The sequence below is a fragment of the Oratosquilla oratoria genome, chromosome 38 (assembly GCF_046742065.1).
Source record: "Oratosquilla oratoria isolate Oo_2021 chromosome 38, ASM4674206v1, whole genome shotgun sequence".
NCBI lineage: Eukaryota > Metazoa > Arthropoda > Malacostraca > Stomatopoda > Squillidae > Oratosquilla > Oratosquilla oratoria.
In genome coordinates, this window is record NC_134814.1 from 29,883,708 (window position 1) to 29,893,707 (window position 10,000).

The following is a 10,000-nucleotide window of genomic DNA, read 5'->3' on the forward strand; positions in this document are numbered from 1 at the left end:
GTATGTATGTATGTATGTATTTATGTATAATGTATGCTTGTATGTATGTATGTATGTATATATGTATGTATATATGTATGTATGCGTAAGTAACCACTAGGAAAAGTAAACTGACGAAGCAGAGCGCTTTCGTATAATTACATCTTCAGTGCAGATACAAAGAAGGAGTTATAATTCATAATTTCTGCTTTGTATCTGCACTGAAGATATAATTATACGAAAGCTCTACTTCGTTAGTTTACTTTTTCTAGTGTTTACTTACGCATTTGTGAAAACACACTCCTAGTGTTTTTATTGTATATGTATGTATGTATGTATGTATGTATGTATGTATGTATGTATGTATGTATGTATGTATGTATGTATGTATGTATGTATGTATGTATGTATGTGTGTATGTATGTATATATGTATATATGTATGTATATATGTATATATGTGTATGTTAAAATGTTCATGTATATATGTATTTATATATGTATATATTTATGTGTATACATATGTATGGTTATTCATATGTACATATGTATGTACGTATGTATGTCTTTATGTATATATGTATTTGTGTATGTATATATTCATGTGTATACATATGTATGGTTATTTGTATGTATGTATGTATGTATGTATGTATGTATGTATGTATGTATGTATGTATGTATGTATGTATGTATGTATGTATGTATGTATGTATGTATGTATGCGTAAGTAACCACTAGGAAAAGTAAACTAACGAAGCAGAGCGCTTTCGTATAATTACATCTTCAGTGCAGATACAAAGCAGGAATTATAATTCATAATTCCTTCTTTGTATCTGCACTGAAGATGCAATTATACGAAAGCTCTGCTTCGTTAGTTTACTTTTCCTAGTGTTTACTTACGCATTTGTGAAAACACGCTCCTAGTGTTTTTATTGCATATGTACTGTATGTATGTATGTATGTATGTATGTATGTATGTATGTATGTATGTATGTATGTATGTATGTATGTATGTATGTATGTATGTATGTATGTATGTATATGTGTATGTATGTATGTATGTATGTATGTATGTATGTATGTATGTATGTATGTATGTATGTATGTATGTATGTATGTATGTATATATGTATGTATGTATGTATGTATGTATGTATGTATGTATGTATGTACGTATGTATGTATGTATGTATGTATGTATGTATGTATGTATGTATGTATGTATGTATGTATGTATGTATGTATGTATGTGTGTGTGTATGTATGTATATATGTACTGTATATATGTATGTATGTATGTATGTATGTATATATGTATATATGTGTATGTTAAATAGTTCATGTATATATGTATTTATATATGTATATATCTATGTTTATACATATGTATGGTTATTTATATGTATATATGTATTTGTGTAAGTATGTATTCATGTGTATACATATGTATGGTTATTTGTCTGAATATATGTATGTATGTAAGTGTGTAAGTGTGTATGTATGTATTTATGTATGTATGTATGTACCTCCCACAGTGCCTTCCTGTCTACCCTGTCGTAAACCTTTTCCAAATCCATAAAAGCCAAAAAAACATCCTTACCTTTTCCTATAGCTTTCTCACATATATGTCGTACCACAAAAATATAATCTACACAACTCCTACCTGTCTTAAACCCACACTGTTCCTCACCAATTACTCCCCTCTTCCTCTCCTAATCCTCTCAATCAAGACCCTCCCATAAGCCTTCCCAACTACACTCAACAAGCTGATCCCTCTCTAACTACTACACTCACACTTGTCCCCCTTTCCCTTGTAAAGCGGAACTATACAGGCAGTCCTCCAGTCCTTCAGCACTCTACCCTCTCTTAAACAAACAGGTCTTTAAGATTTTAAAGGGAATTGACATCAAAAGTGACAAAATTTTCACATTGAATGAGAATCACACAAAAAACAATGGTCTCAAACTGTCCGGAAATAGATTCAATTTGGAAGGAGGTAGAAACAACTTTGCCAACCGTGTAGTTAATGAATGGAATAAACTTCCTGCACAGGTAATGCAATGTAGTTCAGTTCGAAGCTTTAAGAATCATTCAGATTAACACCTAAGCAAGATGCTGTAATGATTATAGTTTATCTTATATCATTTGTTTTTGTTTTGTTATCATTTATCTGTCTGATTTTAATTAATTATTAGCTATATGTCAATTTATTATTAATTACTATTTACTTGTTTGTTTATTATTTAACTATACCTATGCATTTATTTATGCATTTTATTTGTTATTTACATTATTATAGTTTTTATTTATTATTTTATTATTATGATTTTTTTCGCATCCGACCTAGATATGGACCAAAAGGTCTCCTGTCGGCATGCTCCGCCTTTGTAATGTATGTATGTATGTATGTATGTATGTATGTATGTATGTATGTATGTATGTATGTATGTATGTATGTATGTATGTATGTATGTATGTATGTATGTATGTATGTATGTATGTATGTATGTATGTATGTATGTATGTATTTACGTATGTATGTATATATGTATGTATGTAGGTATGTATGTATGTATGTATGTATGTATGTATGTATGTATGTATGTATGTATGTATGTATGTATGTATGTATGTATGTATGTATGTATGTATGTATGTATGTATGTATGTATGTATGTATGTATGTATTTATACTTTGTGTATGTATGTGTATATAAGTATGTATGTATGTATGTATGTATGTTTGTATGTATGTATGTATGTATGTATGTATGTATGTATGTATGTATGTATGTATGTATGTATGTATGTACGTATGTATGTATGTATGTATATATGTATGTATGTATGTATCCCACTCCCAAATTAAATCTATTTCCTCACAGTTTGAGCCCATTATTTTTTGTCGGATGCTCATTCATTTTGAAATTTTTGTCACTTTTGATGTTGTCAATTCCCTTTGGAATCTTAAAGACTTGTATCAAGTTACTTGTAAGTTTACGTTTTTTTAGGGAAAAAAGTTTTATATGTTTAGTCGATTTTCGTTTTATTTAGTTTTTTATATTTGGAATAAATTTTGTGGCTCGCCGTTGTACTTTTTTTTAGTCTGTCAATGTCTTTAATGAGATTCGGTGACCATACGGAAACAACATATTTTAAATGTGGACTAACTAACGATTTATGTAGCTTGTTAATGAGTGATGAATTTTTGCTTTCTCAGAGGCTGAAATACACTGCTTAGATGATTTGAGATCGTTACTGATAATCACGCCGAGATTCTTCTCACTATCCACTTTTGTTAACAAATTTCCAAATAACTTTTAATTGTAGTTACTATTATTTGTACCTATGTTCATTACCTTGCATTTACTTGTGTTTAATTTCATTAGCCACTTTTCAGACCATTGCTGTAATTCATCTAAATCTTCTTGAATATCTAATTGGTTTAAGTGATCATTTACCATTCCGCACAATTTTGTATCATCAGCAAATTTTGAAACAACAGATTTTAGTCCATGGTCTATATCATTTATATATATAGTATGAATAGAACTGGCCCAAGAATGGAACCTTGAGGAACTCCACTCGTAACATTTTTCCATCTAGAAGTTTTTTAATTGAAAACAACTCTCTGTTTTGGAGCATTCAACCAATTACTAGTCCAAAGTAATAGGATCCCACTTATTCCGTGTGAAGCTAATTTAGTAAGTAGTCTTTTGTGCGGGACGGTATCAAAAGCTTTTGCGAAGTCTAGATATATTAAATCTATACTGTTTCTTTTGTCATAATTGGAGATGATTGTGTTGTAAAGTTCGAGTAAGTTAGTCACACAAGAACGTTTCCGTCTGAAATAATTCTGGCTATCAAACAGTTACTTTCTAAATGATGTTCGATAGCATCTCTGATGATAGTTTCTATAATTTTTCCTACGATTGAAATCAAACTTATAGGCCTGTAGATATTTTGTTTCCTTTTGTTACCTTTTTTGAATATGGGAGTAACGTTAGCTAGCTTCCATTCTCTTCGGGCATCTCCGGATATGATGGATTTCTTGAAAATAATTTCTAATGTAACAACAATTTAATTTTTTTCATTTCCTTTAAGATTCTTGGTTGCCAACCGTGAGGCTCTTGTGTTTTATTAACTTTGAGTTTTTCTATACACCTCTTAATTTTTTTTTTATTTATTTATTTTTTTTTTTATTCACCGTAGTGAGAAAGTTCACCATAGACTTTTCACAGGTTTCAATTTAAGTTCACTTTGAGGTGTTTCGTTTACGAATACTGAGCTAGAATAATTGTTTGAAATATCACACATTCCTCCAATTGAATATTCTAGTTGACCGTCAGCAGATAATATTGAACCAATGTGATTCCTAACAACCTTTTTGTCTCTAATGTAACTATAGAATTCTTTGGGATTCTCTTTGGATTTATCAGCGATATTCATTTCGTATTGTCGTTTTCGTTTGTTTGTTTTTAACTCTTTGTATTAATACATAACTTTGATAGTCATTAGATGCACCCGAGCACTTATATTTTAGTAATACTTTTTTCAGTTTCTTTGTCAAGCCATTTTGGGCGAGCCTGATTTGGGGGACGTTAGTCCTTAAAAGAGATATAAGTATGGATCATCTTAGTAAGCGTATTTTGAAATATTTCCCACATCTTATCTACAGGTCTTTTGCTTAATGTTGCCTCCCAATCTGTAAACTGAAGCTCCTGACGTAGTCTTATGAACTGAGCTTTATCAAAATTGGGTATTTTAGAAAAACAAGTATCTATTCTAAATTCTACGAACAACTAAGTTGTGATAGCTATTTGCAATAGTTTTACCAACTTCTACATCGGTTATCATGCTTTTGCGGCTAGTAATCAATAGATCGAGTAAGTTACCATCTTGTGAGCTGTTTTACATGCTGAACTAAGTAATTGTCATAGAGAAAATCTATCAAGTGACTACCTATATGGTCATGTTATAGGGTCATCCAATCAATATCAGTAAAATTGAAATAACTCATCATCAATAAGTCCCAGTTGCAGAAACTAGACAGTTTTTGGAACAACAGTTTGTCCTCTGCTAAAAATAATGTTTTTGGCCATTTGTTTGGGTTAATTCTACCCACAAACTATCATATGCATCCTGTTTCACTTTCTCTAAAACACAAGCATGGGCATTGTTTTTAACGTACAACAGAACATCCCACCTTTCTTGTGGTTTCTATTTTGATGAAAGTGTTTAAATCTCGCAACGTTAAATTCAGCTTCAAACTCTCCACCATTAAACCATATCTCGGTTATTCATATCATATGAGATTATCGCTTTTGACATATGCCTGTATTTCTTGGAATTCGTTCCTAATACAACGAACATTAAAGTACATGGTTTTTTAAGAAACTCTTGATTATTTCATTTTGACACGTTTTGAGTTCCAATATCATGCCGTAAATTACAATTTTGTTATTTACTGACAACTTGCTCTATATTGATATATGGTCCTCCATTGACATTCAATGCCTCATTAACATTTCCCCCATCACGTTCATATGGTCGCTCACGGTCATCCGATCTCATATGTTCACTTTGCTCCCCTCCGTCACCACGTTCCACACCGGCCTCCTGTCGTTCATTGACATTCTGTCCGACATCTCTTCCTGAAATTACATTTTGTCTTCCAATGACATTATATCCTACCGTGATGTTTTGTCCTCCACTATCATTACATCCCATCGTGATGTTTTGTCCTCCACTATCATTACATCCCATCGTGATCTTTTGTCCTCCACTGTCATTACATCTCATCGTGATAATTTGTTCTTTGACATTACATCCCAATGTAATATTTTGTCCTCTACCGATATTATATCCTAGAATTATATTTTGTCCTATACTGGCATATTGTTCTACATTATTGCTATACTCTACTCTGTTTTCTCCAGTACACTCTATTTCCCCTTCCCTTTGAGTTTCTACCCCCCAAAAAAGGAACTAGTTCATTACAAATTCCCACAATGAGGTTTGCAAGAACATCTTTGGCTCTACGGGTAAGGTGGATCCCATCAGAAGCGTGAAGGTCATGACGCCTGGAAAAGAGATACCAAGGATCAAGAAAGTGGTATCCCAGTTGCGTGCACAATTGTGATACCCTTTCATTGATCCCTGTGGTTCTACTGTTCCACCACGAGCTAGAGTAGATCCTTGGGAGGATTCCACAGACTACATGACGGCTCCCACGCTCCTTCATCTCCTAAAGGAGGACCTTGTACTTCCGAACAAGTTCCTCTGATCTCACCCTACCCACATCGTTACTTCCAATATGAACAATTATAACCATTTTCGTCCGTCTTTACTCCCTGATGGTCTGGGTACAATAGGCGATCCCAAAGCCCGGTTGACATACAAGCTTGCAATGTCGTTTATTCTTCCGATGTAGGATGTCGTCATAGCCTCGAACCATAGAATCCCCCACTACCAAGAACTCCTGATTTTCAGCCACCACATACTCCGGCAGAGTAATACGATTGGCTAGAGCCAGCGGTTTCTTCGCAGGGCACCCGCTTACCGAAAGCGGGCTCGACAATCGGGACCCCACGGAGCGCCACTCACTCAAGGCAGTGGCAGAAGGAGAAGAAGTGGAACGCTCTTTGGGTTGTGGGGAGGATTCGCTCTTCTCACAGAGCGCACTCATGAGAAGACAAATTTCCTCCTCATACATCCTGAGACGGTCCTCCAGGTTCACACAACCTTCACAAGCCATTTTCCTCATCTTTCAGCAATACAAATGGAAAAGAGAAAATGTAAATCAACAAAAGAAATAAATGCGGTCTCTAAATAAACTAAATGCACGAAGCTTACTCCTCTTACCTTATACTATTACTCCTACCTTTGGAGTACAGTAACAGCATATTGTTTTGATTCTAAATTAATAGAACACCACACTTTATCTTATGCCTGTAACTGTATAGCGATATACGTATACAATTACAAAAACACAACACAATCACTTGTCATTGTTCGGAGATATAAACTTCATAGGTATTTGCTAGCAGGTGTCTCTGCAGAAAACGAGTTCTCTAGCTAAGGTAACGAAGGAGACTGAGTTCTTTAGCTGAGGAAAAATCCAAATACAGTTTTTCTTATGCACTTATACTAGATAAGATACATTAATTAGATCCTGACTCCCTTGTTTGGTTCTGGTTTTTATACTACTCGCCGAGGTACTGACGATATTTAGGTGAAAATTTGGCAGGTGGCCCCGGGTCGACTGAAGTCCACTGGGATTAATTTTGATCGTGGCTTTGTTGACTCAGCACTAGTCGGAAGGGGTGGTGGTGGATCGAGCGGTCTGTTGTTCCTTCAGACTGCTGGAAGGATTTATTCAGGTGATTACAGTTTGCATTTCTTTTCAACACTGTGCACTTGAGCGAACTAGTAATGTTCTGTGTGTGCTGCCTACTATGAATATTTCTTCCATGCGTGTAAGAGTATATGCAGTCACTTGTGGGTCAATCTCCGTACACACGATAAAATCACCTTTCGTTAAATAAGGAGACGTGGCGGTTTCGCTGCTACCATTTATGTTTTAGTAGGTGGCATATCTAGTCCTTAGTATTCTTCTTGGAAAGTTCCAAACACAATTTTCCTTATACACATATATTAGATAAGGTACACTACGTAGATCATAGTAGGTCTACGTTCATCTAAAAACTGACTCTCGTTCACTTAGTTCTGCTTTTTTCTTTTCTTTTTACTACTTGAAAATGCTGAAACAGCATTTGCTGAGGGAGTTGACAGTTTTAACAATCATTTGTATTAAATATACATAATAGGGAGGTTAAATATTGGATATGGTGTAATGTATTATTAATACTATTATGTAGTTGTTTCTTGTGATTTAATTTTTGTTTTGGGTTTATTTAGAGATGGGGTATAACGTGTGTGTTGGTATAAATGTTGCCTGGCCTCTTAGCCATTCTCACGCAGTGGACACGTGATGGTGCTTGCCTAGAAGGGTGTGGATGCATGTTCGTACGTGTTCCGAGATGTAGTTTTCCGTGGGTGATATTGTTAATGTTACTGAGGTGCTATTCCAATGAATGAAATGTGTTGACGTCTTTGATTTTTTCTCCTGTCATCAACCCAAGCCTCCAAGACAAAATAAGCTTCAACTTAAACTTCCTCCAGCAGCAGTAAGGCTCAATGAAGACAAATATCCTCATAGCAATAGGATTTATGTGTTTTATCAGAACGTCTGAGGCTGAACCCCACAAAGGACCAGCACCTTGTTAGATATTGCTAGAAATGGTCTTGATGTCATCTGCTTAAGTTCGATGTGTAAGCCGGCCCCCGTCTCTTCCTAAGATCCAAGATTTCAATACATGGAGTTGGAGTCTTGCTCCACACTCTGGCATCTGTATTTTAGCAAGGAAGTTTCTTCAGGCAAATATACTTGATCACTCTGACTATGAGCATATGTTTGGAATCAATTTAAGCGCCAATCGCGGTCCATCCTCCTGTGTACCCTCTCCCACCCTCCCCAGGTCCTCTTCCTTTCCTTTGTCAACATTGCTAAGGTGATATCATATAAAGTCACTTTTTTCAGTGGCAACTTTAACTGCAACCACGCTGACAGGAGTAAATGCACGCATAACAGCTAAGTGAGTCAATAACTGCACTATCTTGCTGTACTTCACAGGCGTTCCTACGTCCGGACTTTCCCACATTCCTAGCCCTCGGAATACAAGGTCACATGATCTGGTGTTCTCCAACAGCCGCGCCTTCTTACTCAACTCTATTACCTCAGCTAGAGTCCTCACCCTCTCTGACCACCTACCCCTGATACTTCTCATATCCACCTCACTTATCCTTATCCCTACTGAGCCCCGGTTACGATGCAGTCAGGCAGACTGGGAAGGTTTCATGAACGCAAGCATGACATACACCAACGCCAAAACGCATAATGCTGCACACGCAACAATAGAGCAAAAATGTTGCTCACTCACAAATTTTGTCTTAAGCACAATGAAAAATCAAATTTTTAGTACAATGTACCGCAAGGTTACTATGTTTACCTCTTCAATGCAAACAAACATACTTTGCATTGCACTACAGAACAGACTTACATACTTACTACATGTGTACCCCAAGGTCCGTGACGCCATTCTACAGGACATTCAGTGGTTGCAGAAAAGTCTGAAAGAATCTCATTAAATTCGTTCTGTTAGATAGGAAGGCCAACTGATGGCTTCGCTCTCCGGCTTCTGTGCGACTGACTATTCCAAGTCTGAAGAATCGAACAACAGCTGGAAGTGTCCACAGCCTCCACCTAAGATCATTCATTATCTCAACTATTCTGCACACACTCCCTGACACTAAGCTGACCAACTGGTGTCAGCATGGAGTGAGGTCTTTAAGCACCATCCTGTGCAAGAACCATATTGGTTCACCTTGCGGAAAACTATTTCTTTTATTCATAGTTGTAGTGACCTCACTCTCGATGAAAATATTGATCTAAGTTAGATGAAGATAATCTTATCTCCCACATCGTGATGGAGGAGATAAAGAAGATAATCTCCTCACTAAAATTCAAGTCCACTAGCACTTCAGGCATTGATGCACTCAAACGCATGCCATACAACATAACTGCGTTCATGACAACACTATACAATAGCTCACTTACCTCTGGGTACTTCTTACATATTTTCAATGGCTCCCATACCATCCACATTCTCAAGCCCCAGAAACGTACTCTGCCCCACTATCATACTAGCCCATCTCCCTTCTAAAATACTTTGGTAACGTGTTCGAACATTTTTTCTTCCCTCGACTTACCAGGTACTTCGAGGTGAAGAGTGTTCTCAGAGACTGCTTCTTCGATTTTTAAATTACGGTGTGCTGACAACGTTTTCTCCATGATCACTCAGTGGGTTCAAAGACCGCTAGACGGTCGCTCTGGTGAGGCCATTTCATTTGTATGGATATTGAGAAGACATTCGATACTGTCTGGCCTGAAAGCCTTA